The following is a 24230-nucleotide window of genomic DNA, read 5'->3' on the forward strand; positions in this document are numbered from 1 at the left end:
ATGTTCCGCAAAGTCAGCCAATCCGTGCGCGAAACACTCCAACAAGCCAATCAGGATTGAGCTACGTCACCACTTTGCTCACCCGATAGAAATAGAGTTTTACTGAAAAGCTAATCAGCTTACAACTCGCCAGAGATTCAAGAACCAATCAGAACACAGTTCGTGACGTATGTCACCCAATCACAGCGCGGCTCTGTGACGTACACAGCAGCTGCGGTTTCTCGCGTCTCACTCCCAGCTCTCACCCCTCCTTCACAAAATCTTTTTACAGCGCCATTTTGAAAACGCCTTTTCAGTGAAAATTAATTCAACAACCACAAGAAAGACTCATTTGTCTGTTTCTCTAATAAGTGACAGAATTTCAATCACACAAGAAATTCTTTGCGTGGAATAGACGACGCTATTCTCACAGAATATACATTTGCTAGTAAAGTAATCTCTTTACTCTACCCTTCAAGCAAGTAATTAATGAACTCGTTTTCCCTCAGAATGCACAACTAAGTGACAATTCGAAAGTTCGACTTGAACACAATTACAAAACAATCACGCACTTTCAAACGGAAAGACCCTAAAATCAAACACACATGAAATCCGTACAGGACTCTCACCTGTTTATAGATATCATGCACCATTAATAAAATAAGCGACGTTATCCGTACAGGACTTTCACCTGTTAATAGATATAAAACATGTATCCCTACAGGACTCTCACCTGTTTATAGATAATCATGTACCGACGTTATCCTATCCTTCATTCGAGCTCGAATATATCCTGTTACTTTTATCACAGTGAGTTTTACAACAGGCTCATTGTCCCTATACTCATGCTGTTCAAATTTCTTAGATAATCCTCACTATACAACATTCAAACCTAGCCCTAACATGTGTTGCACGGCCACAACACTAGTGATACACGGCGATACCACTACACTGAAACAGATCAAATGTACTGTGTGACTACCTTCTCATCACACTATCTGTACCGGTACAACTCACATATAGCACGAAAACAAACTCAACATGTGTTAAACATCGATCCTATATCCATACCAGAACGCATTGGTTACCATAGCAACCATCCTCTGCTACCAGAAGAATTGATCCAGCGGCCTATAGAAAATATGTCATAAACTACGCTACCTAACTTCATAACACACTCTAGAAATCATCACTTAAAAACATGGACCCATTAACAAAACCTGACATATTTTGACCAACTGAATCATGTGGCCTAATTAAACTTATATACAATTTATATACATTTATATACATCCGCGGTAAAAAAAATGTCATTATTCAAACAAATCCTAACTATTTTATTGGCCACTATGGCGATGGCATCTAGCTAATGATAACCTGCTCTTCTGAAATGACAAGACCAGCTTGTTTCAAAAGTAAGATTTTATTAGCTATTTATTTAATTTATAAGAATATAGTTTTATTTATGTATTTTTATTAGAATCATTGTAAGCATATTTGTAAGCATTTTATAGAATTCAGATTATTTGCAAAGAATTATACGTTTTTGCATTTATTTAAAACCTAAGTCCCTAAAATTAGCTAAATAAATGGAAATAAAGTAAAGTCTTTAGGGTTTCTTACGTGCTCCAAGTAAAGTCCGACAGCACGACACCCTCATCCAAAGGTTAGAAAGCAGCAGCGTGACCCATCCACGGGGCATGGGTCTTTATACCTTTCTGCGCTAAGCTAATCTAAGTAAAAGTAAATCTTTCTGCAAAAGTCGATGTCCCATTGGTTTGTGAGTGAAAAGTGACATGTCACCCCATAATTTCAAAACATCAGATCCGTCACTTTCTTAGACTCCATTGTCTTTACTGTACGTGCTCCGAGGCTTCCTTTGCTTGCAACAATTTTGTAATAGTTTTTCACTGGTTTCATTTCACTTCCTCGGATGCCAAGTTATCAAATGTTCCTTCTGCCGGTTCCTGACCTTGGCCACGTCCGACCAGAATAATGTCAGAGCCTCATCATAGTTCAACAAATGTTACTTCGACGGAAAACTTTAGAAAGGACATCTCAGGCTTCGTGCAGAAATTAAATTAATCATTTTAGTAAACTCGAGTGATAGGCCCAAAGCAGTCAATTTAATTTCTCTAATGTATAAACAAACACAAGAAAATAATTAATGAAAGAAATATTATTTATTCTGTTTCCACCCTTTGTTTAATAACTATTTATCCCACCCATTAGTCTACTGTTACCTAGCAAAAAGCAAACAAATAAAGCAGCACTTTATATCTACCAGTCTTCAAAAATTCACGAAATTCATTATGCACCTATAGAGAGTAGAATGACATCACATGGACAAGGAAAGCAAAATAAGCACATGCCACTTTTTAAATTCAGCTGCAGTTAGTTTTGACATGACAGAACGACAAAATTAATTTATTCTTTTTGCACGAACAGAAGATGCAACAGTAATGCACATTTATGAGCACATATGTTAATGTCCCCGCGTGTAAAAGTTTAATCTAAGTTGATTTAGTACAAATACATCACAAATCATTAATAGGATTATTTTATTTTATGGAAGTATGACTTTGCGAGTTGGAATGAAAAGAAATTCTCTATCTCGCTCCATCAACTCCCTCATCTGGTGATTAACAAATCACCACACCACACCCAAAATTTAGATAATTTGAAAATTAATTAGAAAATGATTCAAATCCATTTGAGTTAGTATTCTAAAAATTTGTTTCTGCAAAATCTCTGCAATTATCGTAACGTGCCCTATGTAATTCTTGTAATTCTATTTCCTTTTCTTCTTCCTTTTTTATTTTATAAATTCTCTTCTTTTCTTTCATTTGTTTCTTTCTCTTGTGTAATAAACAACCAATCTTTGTTAGAACTATTATAAATATTATCACAATCAAAGGTGTTAAAATCTTGCCAAGAACTGAACCACCTATTTCTTGAAACCAGGTTTTTATAGCTTGAAACCTTTTTGAAAGTCGCTCTGAGAAATCTTCCTCTTCTAATGGAACTATCTCTGAATGCATTTCTGTAATATTCTTAATATACATATCAATATTTTTACTTTCGTCAGGTATGTAGGTACAACAATGTTGCACATGTAAAATGCCACAAACTCCTCCCTCTTTTGCAAGAAGTATATCTAAAGCAAGGTGGAGAAGCGTGGAGAAGCGTGGCTCAGTGGTTAGAGGCGGCAGACCCAGAAGCTGAGATCGACCGTGGACCAGGGTTCGATGCCTCGGCGGGTCTCGGGCTCAAAATTCCACGGACTCGACAATTCTCGCTCCGGTGCCTACTCGAATCACGGGGTCACACTCTGCAACTCTGGGCAATAGCTTGCTTAATCTCCACTACGGCCCCTCACGGCGGGATGCCTGGCTTTCACCTTGTGGACACCCTGCCGGGGTTTCTCACAGGGGAATACCAGGACGGGTTCCCTAAGCAAGCGCCAGGATGCCCTTTGGGTGACAGGTTTGCGCTATATAAGTACATTTACATTTACAAGGCGATCTTGCATCTCCATAGTTCTAATTGCAATGACTTCAACATTCACTAATTGGAAACCATCTGCTGTATCAGTGGACAATCTATCGACAATTGTGGATAATTTTCTAATTTTCCCTGCATTCAAGGTTATACCTACTATGGGTATCACTCCTTCAAAAATATCTCCTAAAATTTCCGTGAAACTTTCTCTTCTATATCTATTTACATGATTATTAATTTTGAACAGTCCTTCTGTATTTCTGTCAACATGAAATATCTTTGGAAAAACAATTCCAACAAAACAAGTCCCATACCAGTGGTCTGGGAGATTATAGTAAGCTTTGTCACCACAAATAAAATAAATCCCAGGAAAAATTGGATCCTTGCCATCTTTGAATCCCCAACCTCCCATAATCTGATAAGTATCTTCACAATTACTAGCACCCACAAAATAATTATCAAAAAGTGTATTATCTCTTCTAATACAAAGCTTACCACTAACTGGTTTATCTATGTGAATTGCAACATTATCAAAAGTTTTGCCATTAAGCTTCTCATCTTCTTTTTGTCAGAACCTAGATTTAGTCTGCTTAACTAATTCGTTCCTTTTATAAATTGCTCTCCTCTCCTCAACAAGGTTCAGGAAATTCTTTCCTTCAGTACTTAATTTACAAGTTAGATTATTCTTATAAGCATACTCATAAGTGAGTTTGTTAGTTACTAGGAAAAATCCCCTCATCTGTTTGGCTTTTTTATGTTTATTCAAAACACTCTCAATTTTTAAATTCGCAAAAATTTCATCAAAATTTGAATAATAATATTCTAAACGTCCAGTCTGATAAAACAAACTAGCTAACACACTACATGTTATACCATATGTAAGAGGAAGCATATTGTATGTTACTCCCTCAGAAACAGAAGCAGGTAACTTTACACAAACATAGCAGTCTTTAGCGTCCATTACTTTAACATATTCTCCTAAAAGCCTTGTGAATGTATTGCTTGAAAAATCACTAATAGATTTGTCCTGATGAATTTCAGGTTTGTGATCAATAACTTTGCTTGTTGCACTATGTTTGTTTTGACTAATCCAAGCTTTGCTTGTCATATTGACTTTGTGTAAATTTTTGTTGATTTCAAAAGGAATAACAACAGCTAAAACTAACCAGAGCAGAATTAACACGCGCACACACACCAGAGTCATCTTACAGCATCTCTTGAATATAGAACATTTTGAAGTACTTCGTTCCATAACGTAAGGCATTTTTTTTCAAACTTTGTCTTAGAAAATTAAAAGAACAAAAAATTATTTTAAAATATTAATTTCAAAATGTACTTATACACACCCCCCTTTTAAAAGAATTTTTTATTTATTTTTTTATTTTACCCTAACAATGTATCTTCGACCTTATGTCACAAAAAATTTCCCAGCTAAACAAGTTTTCTTCGACCTTGTGTCACCTAACACAATTTCTTCGGCCTTTTGCCAAATAATAAAATTAAAAACCCAATTTAATAAATCAGTACTTCAATCATTGTCACTAATTTCTTCAATTTCATCTTCCTGGCTGCTACTATTAATCTCAATAACAGGAGGAATTATCAGATAAGTCCATTCAGGAGACCTATATTTCTGATTAGGCTTCACAACTCTCTTAGTTTTTCTAGACACTACTTCTATTTTCCTCCCTTTTTCGGCATTCTTTTCAGGCTCTTTTTGACTAGTAATTTCATCCACCTGCTCCTTAGAATTTTTAATTAGCCTGACTCTCAATCTTCCACTTCCGCTTGGCCACAAATCACCTTTTCTCAAGATCTTTCTTTTCGGTTCTGAAACATTTGTTTCTGACTTCCAAGATCTTTTCTTTACTTTTCCATCTTCATCATTCACGTCACTTTCTAGATGAGTCACTGTCAGAAATTTCGATTCTTGACACAGGACCTTTTCTACTCGGCAGTTTCACTCCATTAGGAACTATACTCTGTCTTCCATCACTGGTACTTGGCAATTCGATTTCCTCCTCCTCTTCAATTACCTTCAACTTCCCAGTTTCTGGTTTCTTGTTCCTTCTTCCAGAGCTTATCCTCTGCTTTTCGATACTCTCCTGGTCAGAAATTTCAATTGATTCAGCTTCTCTGTCTTCAAAATTTTCAATAGTCTCTACTCCATTCACTTTCTTGGCAGACTCTTCTGCTGAATTTCTTTTAATCAGATCTTCATCACTTTCAGAGTCTATTTCAATGATTTCCAAATCTTCTCTGTTCAAGTCTTTATTCACTTGCAGATTTTCCAGATGTCGACCTCTCTGTCGATCTTCAGAATCTGGATTTCTTTCACCTTCTATTTCGGAATCAGAATCATCTGTAGAATCACTCTCTTCATCAGAGTTTTCAGGAGTAGGAATTGGAATAGTGTGGCTTGGATGTATCCACCTCTTCAATCCTTTACAATTTACTGCATTTGTAGTGACTAGAATTATCTGCCTAGGTTTTTGCCACCTAGGGACCAAACAATTTCTTCTTCGATGAACTTTTGTCCTGACCCAATCTCCAGGTCTCAAATCATGAGTCTGTACTTTTTCATCTGATTGTGCTTCAGTTCCCACCTGATTAGACACAGAAGTCACTACGTCAGACAGTCTTTTGCAATATTCTAAAATAGCACTGTCATTAATGCTCAACAATTTGCCAACTGGAACAAAAGCTTGTCTCATGACCCGGCCCATTAAAATTTCATGAGGACTCAGACCTGTCTTCTTATCAGGTGTACTCCTTAATGACATTAGAACCAGTGGAAGAGCATCTGTCCACTTTACACCTTTATCTAGACACATTTTTCCAATCCTGTTCTTAATTGTTCCATTAATTTGCTCAACAACTCCAGATGCCTCTGGTCTGTATGCACAGTGTATTTTCTGCTCAATATTTAATGCTTCACAAATTAATTTCAAAAGTTTGTTATCGAAATGGCTTCCTCCATCACTCTCAATAGTGACAGGAAAACCGTACCTTGGAATGATTTCTCTAAGCAACTGTTTTGCAACTGTAACTGAATCACAATGTCGAGTAGGAAAAGCTTCTACCCATCTTGAAAATAAACAAACAATCACAAGAACATATTTCAAACAATTGTGTAGGGGCATCTCAATGAAATCCATTTGCAGTCTGGTGAAAGGACCACCCTCTCGACCTATAATTCCTGTACCTACAATTGACTTTCTGTTTGGGTTCATTTGCTGGCAAGTTAAACACCTCTGACAAAAAGACTCAGCAATAGTCCTAAATTTGGTATTAAACCAAGTCTCTTTAAAAAGTCTGATCATGGAATCTCTTCCAATATGGCCAGGACCGTGATATAATCTGGCCATGTCAGCAATTAAACAATTTGGTAAAACTACTCTGCCATCTTTGTAAGTCCATATTCCATCCTCATCAAGTGGTCTACACTCTGCCTTTAACCACGAATCCTTTTCCTCATCATCAGCTTCATTTTGCAAATCCCTAATTTCCTGCCATGTTTCCACTACCGATGTTAGCATCAATGAATTTGAATCACATTCTTTGCTTTTTTCCCGATTGTAAGCACGACAATTTTTTGCACAGTATTTTGCTGTCTCATCTGCATAAGCATTACCTTTGGAGATAAAATCCACACCTTTTGTATGTGCTGCACATTTAACCACAACAATTTCTTTAGGTAATTGTATAGCGTCAATCAATCTCTTGATAAACACTGCATTTTTAATTGGTGACCCTGCTGAAGTTAAATAGCCTCTCTGAGACCAGAGCTGTCCATAATCATGCACAACTCCGTACCCATACTGGCTGTCAGTAATTATGGTAACTCTCAAATCCTTTGATATTTCACAAGCACGAATTAAAGCAATTAATTCAGCCACCTGTGCTGAACGAATTCCTTCAAGACATGATGCTTCTTCAACATCTGCAACTGTACAAACTGAATAAGCTGCTTTTAAAACACCTCCTTCTGACCTCAAACAAGAACCATCCACAAAGTAAACAAAATCTGATTCAGGCAAAGGAACATCTTTAATGTCCTGCCTAGGCTTGGTGCCATATTCCATAACATCCAAGCATTCATGTTCCACATCATTTTCATCAATAATTTCAGAATCAGGTAATAATGTGGAAGGATTCAGATTCACGCATCTTGCAATAGAGACATTATCTGCTCCCAGAATTATTTTTTCATATTTAGTCAAACTACTGCTAGTTAAATGCTGAGTTTTACCTCTTGTCAGTAATATTTCAACTGAATGAGGCACAAAAACTTTCACAGGAAATCCCATTATGATTCCTTCACTCTGCTCAAGACTGACACTTGTTGCAGCAACTGCTTTTAAACAGCCTGGTAAGGCTTTAGCAACTGGATCAAGAACTGCAGAGAAATATGCAATGGGCTTCTTTAGATTCCCATGTCTTTGAATTAACACAGACAAAGCACATCCCTCTCTTTCACCGCAATACAGTTCAAAATCTTTCTCATAATTCGGCATGCCTAGAGCTGGAGCTTCACACAAGCTTCTTTTTAGATTTTCAAAAGACTCAAACTCAGTTTTGTTTAAAACAATTGGGTCTTTTACATCTGATTTTGTCAATCTCTGTAGTGGTTTTGCAATTACCGAAAATCCACTTATCCATTGTCGACAGTAACCAACCATTCCCAGAAACATTCTGACCTGTCTTTGTGTTCTTGGAGGTTGCATTGCTTGAATCATTTTAATTCTCTCAACTGTCACTTGCCTCTTTCCCTTTGCAATTCTGTGACCTAGATATTTTACTTCCTGTTTACAAAACTGCAATTTAGCTGGAGACACCTTATGTCCCTCATCTGCTAAATGATTTAGCAGTATAATCGTGTCTGTCACACAATTTTCTCTAGTTTTAGCAGCAATCAACAAATCGTCAATATACTGCACCAACGTTGACCTGCCAGGTAAATCTAGATCTTCCAAAGATCTTTTTAACAGCTCATTAAAGATAGAAGGACTTTCTGTATACCCTTGAGGAATTCTACACCATGCGAGGGTCCTACTCTGGAATCTGAAAGCGAAATTTTTTTGACTCTCAGGATGTAATGGTACAGTAAAGAACGCATTGCAAAGATCAATAACAGTATACCATTCTGCATCATGTGGAATCTGATATAAAATAACTGCAGGATTTGAAACCACAGGACAACATGGTACGACAATCTGATTAATCTTCCTCAAATCCTGAACAATCCTATATGTTCCATTCGATTTTTTAATTCCCATAATAGGTGAATTACAAGGACTACTTTCAATTTCTTTTAGAACACCTTGCTTAATAAATTTTTCGATCACAGGAATAACTCCCTCAATTGTCTCCGCTTTCATTTTATACTGAGGAATATTTGGAAATTCTATTCTCTGCTTTAAAGTAATTTTGACTGGATCGACATGTTTCATCAGACCCATCTCATTTCCAGTCAAATCCCAAATTTCAGCTTTTACTGTTTCTTTGAGCTCTTCTGGTAAATTATCTTTTTCAAATGTAGGAAACAATTTTGTTTCTTCTGTTTCTACCAACATCATAGTCATTCGATACAAACCATCTTCCTCCATTGTTTGTAGTTCAACTCCCTCAGGAGAACAATATATTCTGCAATTCATCTTGCACAATATATCCCTCCCCAACAAATTCACCGGACTGCTGTTACAAACCACAAATCTGTGTTTGTCTTTAAAATTTCCAATTTCAACTGGTACTGGATCAGTTAGATCCGTTCTGATCTGTTGATTACTTACTCCAACTACTTGGATGGTTTCCCCAGAGAGAGGTAGGTTTTCAATTTCCACTGATCTAACAGTAGAACGGGTAGCACCAGTGTCCACTAAGAAAGTGATGTCTACATCATTAACTTTCCCATTTACAAATGGACCAGACTGGTCAAACTCAAGAGTGGCTCCAATAACACACTCTTCCCCCTCTCTCGGGCACCGTCAGAAGTAATCATCAGAATCACTTTCTTGTTGCTCAGTTAACAAAAACTGTCCTGAAGCATTTTGCACAATTTGCCTTTGGGTTCTTATTACCTGATCATCTCCTTGAAATCCCACACTTGGATTATATTTTTGACTTCCCCCACAATTAGGAAAAGGAGGTTGCGGTATTTGATTTTGCTGGTGATTCAATTGGTTTTGCAGCTGTCGCTGAAGACTCAAATCATTAAAATTCTGTTGCAACTGTAGCTGTCGCTGCAGATCAACATCACTCTGCATCTGTGGATTTAACAATGGACTTTTTAAATTTCTAGGTGGTTTCTTACACTCGTCTCTCCAATGTCCAATTTCTCCACAATTGAAACAAGGTAATTTCTGTTTTAATTCTTCAACTTTAGGATTACATTTTCTGTTAATATTAAATTTAAATTTTCCTTGACCCTGATTTGAATTTTGAGTTTGAATAAAATTAGTATTTTTATTTCCAAGATTAGCAATCTGTTGCTCAGCCACTTTTACTTGAGCCCACATCGCTTTCTCCTTGAGCTTTTTCTGCTTCACTTCTAACTCATCACTGTAGTATTTTGCTTTTCTTAAAATGTCATCAACTGAAAGTGATTGCCAACCGACAATATTATTCCTGATCATTTCTCCAACCTCTGGTCTGAGACCATAAACAAATCTATAGATAAAATGACTCATATCCTTTTCATCCAATTTTTCATAGCCACTGTATTGTTTAAAAACTAACAGTAACCTCTCATAAAATGAATGAACTGATTCTTTTGGTTCTTGATTTGTTCTATCTATTTTAACCCAATCAACCTCTTTTGGCGGAATTTTTTGTTTTAACCAGTAAATCACTTTTTCATAAAAATCCATTACTATCGGAGCTGGAGCACCTGTTTCTTTAATTCGTTCAGGTTCCTCTTTTGGCCAACTTATAGAAATTTTACATTCTGTCCAAAGATCTGATGGGACAACGATATCAAAAAATCCATCCAGATCTATCCACAGAACCTTTGAAACTTTTATAAACCTGTCTACCTGACGGTACCATTCAACAGGTTTTTCTCTTAATCTAGGAAAGTCATTTGTAAACAACAGAATGTCTTGTCTTGACCAAGGGACATGAACATACCCTCCACCTGCAATCTCTCTCATTGGAAACTGTTTTGACAATTTTTCTAATTTCTCATCTTCCTTCTTTCTTGTCCATTTCACTCTCCACTTACTCAACTCACCTAATTTTTTGATGTAAACAATTAATTCTTTTATATGCATTATTCTTCCCATTGAATTCAAGTTTTCAATATCCTTTTCTGTAAAATCTAATCTATAATGTTTTCCAAAATTCTTTTGCCTGTTCAAATCAATTTCAAGTTCTGCTGCCAGTTCTTCCAATTGATCATATTTGTTTTTTGTTTTCCACTGAATACTCTTACAGATGAACAGGAGTTCATCATCACGATAAAATTTTAAACTGTCAGGACCAATTGTACCAATAATTAATTCCTCCAAATTTGCTTTTAATTTTGCAACATCAAGTTTAGAATTTGATCTTCTAATGTCAGAAGTTTCAGCATCAGATTCTGCACCCATCGGTGATTTGGAAAAAGAACCCTCATTAAAAGTCAAATCAGGCATTCTCGTTTTTCCCGAATTAATTTCAGATATATCTGAGTAAAATTTTTCAGCAACTTTTTGAATTTCTGCATTTAAAGGAATTGTTAAACCTGGCTTATTAATTTCCCTTTGTTCAAAAACAGGCTGAACAGGACCAATCGTTACTGGAACTGTCACAGCTTCCATGCCTTTTGTCATTTGCCGAATTAATTCTTCTTTTGATCGAAAATATTCAGAAGAATTTTCAACTCCTTCATTTTTAACTTCTCTCATATAGTTTTTTGGAGCTTCCCTTTCTCTTGGAATTAGCAAAAAATGTTTACCTCCAATACAGACATCAGCATTTGTCCCAGTTTCTAATTTTTCTGGAGTTTCAAAAGATTCAGAATTATTTGGGTATAATTTAGAAGATTCACTAATCGGAGGTGCACTTGGTGTAGTCTCTGTAGAAACCATCGGAGTAGACCATGATCGAGGAGGTCTCAAAGGTTCATTTCTTTTATTAGAAGTGAAAATTTCTTCTAAAACTGCATCTTCAGTCTCACTTTCTAATGGGGCATTATTTTTCTTTTCAGTTCTTTTTTCACTAGGAGATCCTAAAACCATTTCTCTAATTAAATAAAGTCCTTCGCTCATGCTTCCCTGTCTCCACATTCCCATTCTGTCTTCATGTGTTTCCCTTCTATAGCTTGGTATTTTAGGAGGTCTTTTAATACCACTCGCTTCTCTTTGTAGCTGAAACATTTCATCCTCCCATTCAACTAAAGCTTCAAATTGAGTAGGTCTCGGCTTTGGTACAAGAGCATTCATCTTTTCTCTTAAATTTCTTAAAACCTTTACATTAAAAGAACCATCATCCGGCCAAGTTAAAACACCATCATCTTTTGTGTAGTGTTTCCAAATATCAAACCACAAAACAGTATGATAACCATATTCACCTTCCATATACGCTGCAGGTGTTTTATATTTATGAAGTAATTTACCACCTCGCGTTTCAATTTTCTTGTCCGGTAAAATAAATTTTTTACGTTTCTGAAGCAACGTAGGCTTTTTCTCCACATGTTTAAAATGATAACTCATTTTTAAAAGTCAAATTCAATTAATAAAATTGTTCGTAAAATATTTCCGGGATGTTCCGCAAAGTCAGCCAATCCGTGCGCGAAACACTCCAACAAGCCAATCAGGATTGAGCAACGTCACCACTTTGCTCACCCAATAGAAATAGAGTTTTACTGAAAAGCTAATCAGCTTACAACTCGCCAGAGATTCAAGAACCAATCAGAACACAGTTCGTGACGTATGTCACCCAATCACAGCGCGGCTCTGTGACGTACACAGCAGCTGCGGTTTCTCGCGTCTCACTCCCAGCTCTCACCCCTCCTTCACAAAATCTTTTTACAGCGCCATTTTGAAAACGCCTTTTCAGTGAAAATTAATTCAACAACCACAAGAAAGACTCATCTGTCTGTTTCTCTAATAAGTGACAGAATTTCAATCACACAAGAAATTCTTTGCGTGGAATAGACGACGCTATTCTCACAGAATATACATTTGCTAGTAAAGTAATCTCTTTACTCTACCCTTCAAGCAAGTAATTAATGAACTCGTTTTCCCTCAGAATGCACAACTAAGTGACAATTCGAAAGTTCGACTTGAACACAATTACAAAACAATCACGCACTTTCAAACGGAAAGACCCTAAAATCAAACACACATGAAATCCGTACAGGACTCTCACCTGTTTATAGATATCATGCACCATTAATAAAATAAGCGACGTTATCCGTACAGGACTTTCACCTGTTAATAGATATAAAACATGTATCCCTACAGGACTCTCACCTGTTTATAGATAATCATGTACCGACGTTATCCTATCCTTCATTCGAGCTTGGATATATCCTGTTACTTTTATCACAGTGAGTTTTATAACAGGCTCATTGTCCCTATACTCATGCTGTTCAAATTTCTTAGATAATCCTCACTATACAACATTCAAACCTAGCCCTAACATGTGTTGCACGGCCACAACACTAGTGATACACGGCGATACCACTACACTGAAACAGATCAAATGTACTGTGTGACTACCTTCTCATCACACTATCTGTACCGGTACAACTCACATATAGCACGAAAACAAACTCAACATGTGTTAAACATCGATCCTATATCCATACCAGAACGCATTGGTTACCATAGCAACCATCCTCTGCTACCAGAAGAATTGATCCAGCGGCCTATAGAAAATATGTCATAAACTACGCTACCTAACTTCATAACACACTCTAGAAATCATCACTTAAAAACATGGACCCATTAACAAAACCTGACATATTTTGACCAACTGAATCATGTGGCCTAATTAAACTTATATACAATTTATATACATTTATATACATCCGCGGTAAAAAAAATGTCATTATTCAAACAAATCCTAACTATTTTATTGGCCACTATGGCGATGGCATCTAGCTAATGATAACCTGCTCTTCTGAAATGACAAGACCAGCTTGTTTCAAAAGTAAGATTTTATTAGCTATTTATTTAATTTATAAGAATATAGTTTTATTTATGTATTTTTATTAGAATCATTGTAAGCATATTTGTAAGCATTTTATAGAATTCAGATTATTTGCAAAGAATTATACGTTTTTGCATTTATTTAAAACCTAAGTCCCTAAAATTAGCTAAATAAATGGAAATAAAGTAAAGTCTTTAGGGTTTCTTACGTGCTCCAAGTAAAGTCCGACAGCACGACACCCTCATCCAAAGGTTAGAAAGCAGCAGCGTGACCCATCCACGGGGCATGGGTCTTTATACCTTTCTGCGCTAAGCTAATCTAAGTAAAAGTAAATCTTTCTGCAAAAGTCGATGTCCCATTGGTTCGTGAGTGAAAAGTGACATGTCACCCCATAATTTCAAAACATCAGATCCGTCACTTTCTTAGACTCCATTGTCTTTACTGTACGTGCTCCGAGGCTTCCTTTGCTTGCAACAATTTTGTAATAGTTTTTCACTGGTTTCATTTCACTTCCTCGGATGCCAAGTTATCAAATGTTCCTTCTGCCGGTTCCTGACCTTGGCCACGTCCGACCAGAATACTGTCAGAGCCTCATCATAGTTCAACAAATGTTACTTCGACGGAAAACTTTAGAAAGGACATCTCAGGCTTCGTGCAGAAATTAAATTCATCATTTTAGTAAACTCGAGTGATAGGCCCAAAGCAGTCAATTTAATTTCTCTAATGTATAAACAAACACAAGAAAATAATTAATGAAAGAAATATTATTTATTCTGTTTCCACCCTTTGTTTAATAACTATTTATCCCACCCATTAGTCTACTGTTACCTAGCAAAAAGCAAACAAATAAAGCAGCACTTTATATCTACCAGTCTTCAAAAATTCACGAAATTCATTATGCACCTATAGAGAGTAGAATGACATCACATGGACAAGGAAAGCAAAATAAGCACATGCCACTTTTTAAATTCAGCTGCAGTTAGTTTTGACATGACAGAACGACAAAATTAATTTATTCTTTTTGCACGAACAGAAGATGCAACAGTAATGCACATTTATGAGCACATATGTTAATGTTCCCGCGTGTAAAAGTTTAATCTAAATTGATTTAGTACAAATACATCACAAATCATTAATAGGATTATTTTATTTTATGGAAGTATGACTTTGCGAGTTGGAATGAAAAGAAATTCTCTATCTCGCTCCATCAACTCCCTCATCTGGTGATTAACAAATCACCACACCACACCCAAAATTTAGATAATTTAAACTAATTAGAAAATGATTCAAATCCATTTGAGTTAGTATTCTAAAAATTTGTTTCTGCAAAATCTCTGCAATTATCGTAACGTGCCCTATGTAATTCTTGTAATTCTATTTCCTTTTCTTCTTCCTTTTTTATTTTATAAATTCTCTTCTTTTCTTTCATTTGTTTCTTTCTCTTGTGTAATAAACAACCAATCTTTGTTAGAACTATTATAAATATTATCACAATCAAAGGTGTTAAAATCTTGCCAAGAACTGAACCACCTATTTCTTGAAACCAGGTTTTTATAGCTTGAAACCTTTTTGAAAGTCGCTCTGAGAAATCTTCCTCTTCTAATGGAACAATCTCTGAATGCATTTCTGTAATATTCTTAATATACATATCAATATTTTTACTTTCGTCAGGTATGTAGGTACAACAATGTTGCACATGTAAAATGCCACAAACTCCTCCCTCTTTTGCAAGAAGTATATCTAAAGCAAGGTGGAGAAGCGTCGAGAAGCGTGGCTCAGTGGTTAGAGGCGGCAGACCCAGAAGCTGAGATCGACCGTGGACCAGGGTTCGATGCCTCGGCGGGTCTCGGGCTCAAAATTCCACGGACTCGACAATTCTCGCTCCGGTGCCTACTCGAATCACGGGGTCACACTCTGCAACTCTGGGCAATAGCTTGCTTAATCTCCACTACGGCCCCTCACGGTGGGATGCCTGGCTTTCACCTTGTGGACACCCTGCCGGGGTTTCTCACAGGGGAATACCAGGACGGGTTCCCTAAGCAAGCGCCAGGATGCCCTTTGGGTGACAGGTTTGCGCTATATAAGTACATTTACATTTACAAGGCGATCTTGCATCTCCATAGTTCTAATTGCAATGACTTCAACATTCACTAATTGGAAACCATCTGCTGTATCAGTGGACAATCTATCGACAATTGTGGATAATTTTCTAATTTTCCCTGCATTCAAGGTTATACCTACTATGGGTATCACTGCTTCAAAAATATCTCCTAAAATTTCCGTGAAACTTTCTCTTCTATATCTATTTACATGATTATTAATTTTGAACAGTCCTTCTGTATTTCTGTCAACATGAAATATCTTTGGAAAAACAATTCCAACAAAACAAGTCCCATACCAGTGGTCTGGGAGATTATAGTAAGCTTTGTCACCACAAATAAAATAAATCCCAGGAAAAATTGGATCCTTGCCACCTTTGAATCCCCAACCTCCCATAATCTGATAAGTATCTTCACAATTACTAGCACCCACAAAATAATTATCAAAAAGTGTATTATCTCTTCTAATACAAAGCTTACCACTAACTGGTTTATCTATGTGAATTGCAACATTATCAAAAGTTTTGCCATTAAGCTTCTCATCTTCTTTTTGCCAGAACCTAGATTTAGTCTGCTTAACTAATTCGTTCCTTTTATAAATTGCTCTCCTCTCCTCAACAAGGTTCAGGAAATTCTTTCCTTCAGTACTTAATTTACAAGTTAGATTATTCTTATAAGCATACTCATAAGTGAGTTCGTTAGTTACTAGGAAAAATCCCCTCATCTGTTTGGCTTTTTTATGTTTATTCAAAACACTCTCAATTTTTAAATTCGCAAAAATTTCATCAAAATTTGAATAATAATATTCTAAACGTCCAGTCTGATAGAACAAACTAGCTAACACACTACATGTTATACCATATGTAAGAGGAAGCATATTGTATGTTACTCCCTCAGAAACAGAAGCAGGTAACTTTACACAAACATAGCAGTCTTTTTGACCGTCCATTACTTTAACATATTCTCCTAAAAGCCTTGTGAATGTATTGCTTGAAAAATCACTAATAGATTTGTCCTGATGAATTTCAGGTTTGTGATCAATAACTTTGCTTGTTGCACTATGTTTGTTTTGACTAATCCAAGCTTTGCTTGTCATATTGACTTTGTGTAAATTTTTGTTGATTTCAAAAGGAATAACAACAGCTAAAACTAACCAGAGCAGAATTAACACGCGCACACACACCAGAGTCATCTTACAGCATCTCTTGAATATAGAACATTTTGAAGTACTTCGTTCCATAACGTAAGGCATTTTTTTTTCAAACTTTGTCTTAGAAAATTAAAAGAACAAAAAATTATTTTAAAATATTAATTTCAAAATGTACTTATACACACCCCCCTTTTAAAAGATTTTTTTTTATTTTTTTTTATTTTACCCTAACAATGTATCTTCGACCTTATGTCACAAAAAATTTCCCAGCTAAACAAGTTTTCTTCGACCTTGTGTTACCTAACACAATTTCTTCGGCCTTTTGCCAAATAATAAAATTAAAAACCCAATTTAATAAATCAGTACTTCAATCATTGTCACTAATTTCTTCAATTTCATCTTCCTGGCTGCTACTATTAATCTCAATAAAAGGAGGAATTATCAGATAAGTCCATTCAGGAGACCTATATTTCTGATTAGGCTTCACAACTCTCTTAGTTTTTCTAGACACTACTTCTATTTTCCTCCCTTTTTCGGCATTCTTTTCAGGCTCTTTTTGACTAGTAATTTCATCCACCTGCTCCTTAGAATTTTTAATTAGCCTGACTCTCAATCTTCCACTTCCGCTTGGCCACAAATCACCTTTTCTCAAGATCTTTCTTTTCGGTTCTGAAACATTTGTTTCTGACTTCCAAGATCTTTTCTTTACTTTTCCATCTTCATCATTCACGTCACTTTCTCCAGAGTCACTGTCAGAAATTTCGATTCTTGACACAGGACCTTTTCTACTCGGCAGTTTCACTCCGTTAGGAACTATACTCTGTCTTCCATCACTGGTACTTGGCAATTCGATTTCCTCCTCCTCTTCAATTACCTTCAACTTCCCAGTTTCTGGTTTCTTGTTCCTTCTTCCAGAGCTTATCCTCTGCTTTTCGATACTCTCCTGGTCAGAAATTTCAATTGATTCAGCTTCTCTGTCTTCAAAATTTTCAATAGTCTCTACTCCATTCACTTTCTTGGCAGACTCTTCTGCTGAATTTCTTTTAATCAGATCTTCATCACTTTCAGAGTCTATTTCAATGATTTCCAAATCTTCTCTGTTCAAGTCTTTATTCACTTGCAGATTTTCCAGATGTCGACCTCTCTGTCGATCTTCAGAATCTGGATTTCTTTCACCTTCTATTTCGGAATCAGAATCATCTGTAGAATCACTCTCTTCATCAGAGTTTTCAGGAGTAGGAATTGGAATAGTGTGGCTTGGATGTATCCACCTCTTCAATCCTTTACAATTTACTGCATTTGTAGTGACTAGAATTATCTGCCTAGGTTTTTGCCACCTAGGGACCAAACAATTTCTTCTTCGATGAACTTTTGTCCTGACCCAATCTCCAGGTCTCAAATCATGAGTCTGTACTTTTTCATCTGATTGTGCTTCAGTTCCCACCTGATTAGACACAGAAGTCACTACGTCAGACAGTCTTTTGCAATATTCTAAAATAGCACTGTCATTAATGCTCAACAATTTGCCAACTGGAACAAAAGCTTGTCTCATGACCCTGCCCATTAAAATTTCATGAGGACTCAGACCTGTCTTCTTATCAGGTGTACTCCTTAATGACATTAGAACCAGTGGAAGAGCATCTGTCCACTTTACACCTTTATCTAGACACATTTTTCCAATCCTGTTCTTAATTGTTCCATTAATTTGCTCAACAACTCCAGATGCCTCTGGTCTGTATGCACAGTGTATTTTCTGCTCAATATTTAATGCTTCACAAATTAATTTCAAAAGTTTGTTATCGAAATGGCTTCCTCCATCACTCTCAATAGTGACAGGAAAACCGTACCTTGGAATGATTTCTCTAAGCAACTGTTTTGCAACTGTAACTGAATCACAATGTCGAGTAGGAAAAGCTTCTACCCATCTTGAAAATAAACAAACAATCACAAGAACATATTTCAAACAATTGTGTAGGGGCATCTCAATGAAATCCATTTGCAGTCTGGTGAAAGGACCACCCTCTCGACCTATAATTCCTGTACCTACAATTGACTTTCTGTTTGGGTTCATTTGCTGGCAAGTTAAACACCTCTGACAAAAAGACTCAGCAATAGTCCTAAATTTGGTATTAAACCAAGTCTCTTTAAAAAGTCTGATCATGGAATCTCTTCCAATATGGCCAGGACCATGATATAATCTGGCCATGTCAGCAATTAAACAATTTGGTAAAACTACTCTGCCATCTTTGTAAGTCCATATTCCATCCTCATCAAGTGGTCTACACTCTGCCTTTAACCACGAATCCTTTTCCTCATCATCAGCTTCATTTTGCAAATCCCTAATTTCCTGCCATGTTTCCACTACCGATGTTAGCATCAATGAATTTGAATCACATTCTTTGCTTTTTTCCCGATTGTAAGCACGACAATTTTTTGCACAGTATTTTGCTGTCTCATCTGCATAAGCATTACCTTTGGAGATAAAATCCACACCTTTTGTATGTGCTGCACATTTAACCACAACAATTTATTTAGGTAATTGTATAGCGTCAATCAATCTCTTGATAAACACTGCATTTTTAATTGGTGACCCTGCTGAAGTTAAATAGCCTCTCTGAGACCAGAGCTGTCCATAATCATGCACAACTCCGTACCCATACTGGCTGTCAGTAATTATGGTAACTCTCAAATCCTTTGATATTTCACAAGCACGAATTAAAGCAATTAATTCAGCCACCTGTGCTGAACGAATTCCTTCAAGACATGATGCTTCTTCAACATCTGCAGCTGTACAAACTGAATAAGCTGCTTTTAAAACACCTCCTTCTGACCTCAAACAAGAACCATCCACAAAGTAAACAAAATCTGATTCAGGCAAAGGAACATCTTTAATGTCCTGCCTAGGCTTGGTGCAATATTCCATAACATCCAAGCATTCATGTTCCACATCATTTTCATCAATAATTTCAGAATCAGGTAATAATGTGGAAGGATTCAGATTCACGCATCTTGCAATAGAGACATTATCTGCTCCCAGAATTATTTTTTCATATTTAGTCAATCTACTGCTAGTTAAATGCTGAGTTTTACCTCTTGTCAGTAATATTTCAACTGAATGAGGCACAAAAACTTTCACAGGAAATCCCATTATGATTCCTTCACTCTGCTCAAGACTGACACTTGTTGCAGCAACTGCTTTTAAACAGCCTGGTAAGGCTTTAGCAACTGGATCAAGAACTTCAGAGAAATATGCAATGGGCTTCTTTAGATTCCCATGTCTTTGAATTAACACAGACAAAGCACATCCCTCTCTTTCACCGCAATACAGTTCAAAATCTTTCTCATAATTCGGCATGCCTAGAGCTGGAGCTTCACACAAGCTTCTTTTTAGATTTTCAAAAGACTCAAACTCAGTTTTGTTTAAAACAATTGGGTCTTTTACATCTGATTTTGTCAATCTCTGTAGTGGTTTTGCAATTACCGAAAATCCACTTATCCATTGTCGACAGTAACCAACCATTCCCAGAAACATTCTGACCTGTCTTTGTGTTCTTGGAGGTTGCATTGCTTGAATCATTTTAATTCTCTCAACTGTCACTTGCCTCTTTCCCTTTGCAATTCTGTGACCTAGATATTTTACTTCCTGTTTACAAAACTGCAATTTAGCTGGAGACACCTTATGTCCCTCATCTGCTAAATGATTTAGCAGTATAATCGTGTCTGTCACACAATTTTCTCTAGTTTTAGCAGCAATCAACAAATCGTCAATATACTGCACCAACGTTGACCTGCCAGGTAAATCTAGATCTTCCAAAGATCTTTTTAACAGCTCATTAAAGATAGAAGGACTTTCTGTATACCCTTGAGGAATTCTACACCATGCGAGGGTCCTACTCTGGAATCTGAAAGCGAAATTTTTTTGACTCTCAGGATGTAATGGTACAGTAAAGAACGCATTGCAAAGATCAATAACAGTATACCATTCTGCATCATGTGGAATCTGATATAAAATAACTGCAGGATTTGAAACCACAGGACAACATGGTACGACAATCTGATTAATCTTCCTCAAATCCTGAACAATCCTATATGTTCCATTCGATTTTTTAATTCCCATAATAGGTGAATTACAAGGACTACTTTCAATTTCTTTTAGAACACCTTGCTTGATAAATTTTTCGATCACAGGAATAACTCCCTCAATTGTCTCCGCTTTCATTTTATACTGAGGAATATTTGGAAATTCTATTCTCTGCTTTAAAGTAATTTTGACTGGATCGACATGTTTCATCAGACCCATCTCATTTCCAGTCAAATCCCAAATTTCAGCTTTTACTGTTTCTTTGAGCTCTTCTGGTAAATTATCTTTTTCAAATGTAGGAAACAATTTTGTTTCTTCTGTTTCTACCAACATCATAGTCATTCGATACAAACCATCTTCCTCCATTGTTTGTAGTTCAACTCCCTCAGGAGAACAATATATTCTGCAATTCATCTTGCACAATATATCCCTCCCCAACAAATTCACCGGACTGCTGTTACAAACCACAAATCTGTGTTTGTCTTTAAAATTTCCAATTTCAACTGGTACTGGATCAGTTAGATCCGTTCTGATCTGTTGATTACTTACTCCAACTACTTGGATGGTTTCCCCAGAGAGAGGTAGGTTTTCAATTTCCACTGATCTAACAGTAGAACGGGTAGCACCAGTGTCCACTAAGAAAGTGATGTCTACATCATTAACTTTCCCATTTACAAATGGACCAGACTGGTCAACCTCAAGAGTGGCTCCAATAACACACTCTTCCCCCTCTCTCGGGCACCGTCAGAAGTAATCATCAGAATCACTTTCTTGTTGCTCAGTTAACAAAAACTGTCCTGAAGCATTTTGCACAATTTGCCTTTGGGTTCTTATTACCTGATCATCTCCTTGAAATCCCACACTTGGATTATATTTTTGACTTCCCCCACAATTAGGAAAAGGAGGTTGCGGTATTTGATTTTGCTGGTGATTCAATTGGTTTTGCAGCTGTCGCTGAAGACTCAAATCATTAAAATTCTGTTGCAACTGTAGCTGTCGCTGCAGATCAACATCACTCTGCATCTGTGGATTTAACAATGGACTTTTTAAATTTCTAGGTGGTTTCTTACACTCGTCTCTCCAATGTCCAATTTCTCCACAATTGAAACAAGGTAATTTCTGTTTTAATTCTTCAACTTTAGGATTACATTTTCTGTTAATATTAAATTTAAATTTTCCTTGACCCTGATTTGAATTTTGAGTTTGAATAAAATTAGTATTTTTATTTCCAAGATTAGCAATCTGTTGCTCAGCCACTTTTACTTGAGCCCACATCGCTTTCTCCTTGATCTTTTTCTGCTTCACTTCTAACTCATCACTGCAGTATTTTGCTTTTCTTAAAATGTCATCAACTGAAAGTGATTTCCAACCGACAATAATATTCCTGATCATTTCTCCAACCTCTGGTCTGAGACCATAAACAAATCTATAGATAAAATGACTCATATCCTTTTCATCCAATTTTTCATAGCCACGTATTGTTTAAAAACTAACAGTAACCTCTCATAAAATGAATGAACTGATTCTTTTGGTTCTTGATTTGTTCTATCTATTTTAACCCAATCAACCTCTTTTGGCGGAATTTTTTGTTTTAACCAGTAAATCACTTTTTCATAAAAATCCATTACTATCGGAGCTGGAGCACCTGTTTCTTTAATTCGTTCAGGTTCCTCTTTTGGCCAACTTATAGAAATTTTACATTCTGTCCAAAGATCTGATGGGACAACGATATCAAAAAATCCATCCAGATCTATCCACAGAACCTTTGAAACTTTTATAAACCTGTCTACCTGACGGTACCATTCAACAGGTTTTTCTCTTAATCTAGGAAAGTCATTTGTAAACAACAGAATGTCTTGTCTTGACCAAGGGACATGAACATACCCTCCACCTGCAATCTCTCTCATTGGAAACTGTTTTGACAATTTTTCTAATTTCTCATCTTCCTTCTTTCTTGTCCATTTCACTCTCCACTTACTCAACTCACCTAATTTTTTGATGTAAACAATTAATTCTTTTATATGCATTATTCTTCCCATTGAATTCAAGTTTTCAATATCCTTTTCTGTAAAATCTAATCTATAATGTTTTCCAAAATTCTTTTGCCTGTTCAAATCAATTTCAAGTTCTGCTGCCAGTTCTTCCAATTGATCATATTTGTTTTTTGTTTTCCACTGAATACTCTTACAGATGAACAGGAGTTCATCATCACGATAAAATTTTAAACTGTCAGGACCAACTGTACCAATAATTAATTCCTCCAAATTTGCTTTTAATTTTGCAACATCAAGTTTAGAATTTGATCTTCTAATGTCAGAAGTTTCAGCATCAGATTCTGCACCCATCGGTGATTTGGAAAAAGAACCCTCATTAAAAGTCAAATCAGGCATTCTCGTTTTTCCCGAATTAATTTCAGATATATCTGAGTAAAATTTTTCAGCAACTTTTTGAATTTCTGCATTTAAAGGAATTGTTAAACCTGGCTTATTAATTTCCCTTTGTTCAAAAACAGGCTGAACAGGACCAATCGTTACTGGAACTGTCACAGCTTCCATGCCTTTTGTCATTTGCCGAATTAATTCTTCTTTTGATCGAAAATATTCAGAAGAATTTTCAACTCCTTCATTTTTAACTTCTCTCATATAGTTTTTTGGAGCTTCCCTTTCTCTTGGAATTAGCAAAAAATGTTTACCTCCAATACAGACATCAGCATTTGTCCCAGTTTCTAATTTTTCTGGAGTTTCAAAGGATTCAGAATTATTTGGGTATAATTTAGAAGATTCACTAATCGGAGGTGCACTTGGTGTAGTCTCTGTAGAAACCATCGGAGTAGACCATGATCGAGGAGGTCTCAAAGGTTCATTTCTTTTATTAGAAGTGAAAATATCTTCTAAAACTGCATCTTCAGTCTCACTTTCTAATGGGGCATTATTTTTCTTTTCAGTTCTTTTTTCACTAGGAGATCCTAAAACCATTTCTCTAATTAAATAAAGTCCTTCGCTCATGCTTCCCTGTCTCCACATTCGCATTCTGTCTTCATGTGTTTCCCTTCTATAGCTTGGTATTTTAGGAGGTCTTTTAATACCACTCGCTTCTCTTTGTAGCTGAAACATTTCATCCTCCCATTCAACTAAAGCTTCAAATTGAGTAGGTCTCGGCTTTGGTACAAGAGCATTCATCTTTTCTCTTAAATTTCTTAAAACCTTTACATTAAAAGAACCATCATCCGGCCAAGTTAAAACACCATCATCTTTTGTGTAGTGTTTCCAAATATCAAACCACA

The sequence above is a fragment of the Lissotriton helveticus genome, chromosome 4_1 (genome assembly GCF_964261635.1).
Source record: "Lissotriton helveticus chromosome 4_1, aLisHel1.1, whole genome shotgun sequence".
NCBI classification, from domain to species: domain Eukaryota; kingdom Metazoa; phylum Chordata; class Amphibia; order Caudata; family Salamandridae; genus Lissotriton; species Lissotriton helveticus.